The 1,089-nt window shown below is 62.0% G+C and overlaps 1 protein-coding gene across 1 annotated transcript in view; it reads left to right on the top strand.

Annotated features, from left to right (window-relative positions):
• Positions 1–422: 422 nt before the first annotated feature.
• Positions 423–1,089, top strand: part of SSR2 (signal sequence receptor subunit 2) — a 3,407-nt gene continuing 2,740 nt past the window's right edge. Inside the window, exon 1 of the mRNA XM_035346682.1 lies at positions 423–522. The gene's annotated coding sequence lies outside the window, so the exon portion shown is untranslated. The remainder of the gene's footprint in view (positions 523–1,089) is intronic.

Below are 1,089 nucleotides of genomic sequence, written 5' to 3'. Positions count from 1 at the left end.
TGAGCCTCCCTGAGCCTCCCTGAGCCTCCTCTTCCCCAGACTAACCAGCCCCAGTGCCCTCAGCCGCTCCTCACAGGACTTATGTTCCAGGCCCTTCCCCAGCTTCGTAGCCCTGCCCTGGACACGCTCCAGGGCCTCGATGTCCTTCTTGTAGTGAGGGGCCCAAAGCTGAACCCAGCACTCAAGGTGCGGCCTCACCAGAGCAGAGCACAGGGAGACGATCACATCCCCGGTCCTGCTGGCTGCACTATTCCTGAATAGGACTCCTCCCGGAAGTCTCTATAAGTGCTATTTTTTAACTAAAAGCTGCTGTTTTTAAACGCTTTGGGGAGCGCAAGTAAACCCTCTTCCTCCAAAGGACAAGCCTGGGGGCAGCGAGATGGGGGGGGCGGGGGCAGGACTACATTTCCCAGTTCGCCTCGGGGCGCTGCGAGGCTCCACGTCACGGCCGGCGGGCGCTTCCCTTCCCTTCCCTTCCTGTTGCTGACTCGGCCTTCCGCGGGCTGCGGCGGCGCCGAGAGGGTGAGGGGCGGGGGGCTCCGGGATGTCGGAGGGGCGAGGAGGGGGAGCTGGGGAGGGCTCTGGGGGGCTTTGAGCCCCCCTCTGGTGCTTCTGCTGGAGTCTTCGCCCCCCCACCCCCCCCGGGGGGGGGGGTCTGAGTCTCCCGCAGGCAGCGGTCAGTGGCGCTCTGGCCTAGGGGGAGCAGTGGCTGGGAGCTTGCTCTCGTATCTCTGGGCTGTGTTGGGCTTGTAGGGAAATGCTGGCGTGGGTGGAAATGCGGCAGGGTGGTATGGAGGGGATCCCCCCTTGCAGAGTGGCGGATCTGGCACCGCAGCAGTATCGGTGTGGAAATAAAGCTACCGAGCTCCGTTACAGGTTGGGGGTGGAGCGGCTGCGGTCTCCTCATCCGACTTGGGAGATAGCGGGCTCAGGGAAATCAGCGCGTGCGGCTTGGAGCAGGGAGTTGTGGGGACTGGAAGGCTGCTGGAGGGTGTTCGTGCTACTTTGGTCACTGCAAGTAGAAAAAAAAAATCAGAGTCTGGCAATGAGAAGCTAGTATGCTCTGAGAACAACAGAGAATTTGATGGG

The sequence above is a fragment of the Oxyura jamaicensis genome, chromosome 25 (assembly GCF_011077185.1).
Source record: "Oxyura jamaicensis isolate SHBP4307 breed ruddy duck chromosome 25, BPBGC_Ojam_1.0, whole genome shotgun sequence".
Classification (NCBI taxonomy): domain Eukaryota; kingdom Metazoa; phylum Chordata; class Aves; order Anseriformes; family Anatidae; genus Oxyura; species Oxyura jamaicensis.
This window is presented reverse-complemented; position numbering and strand designations above follow the sequence as displayed.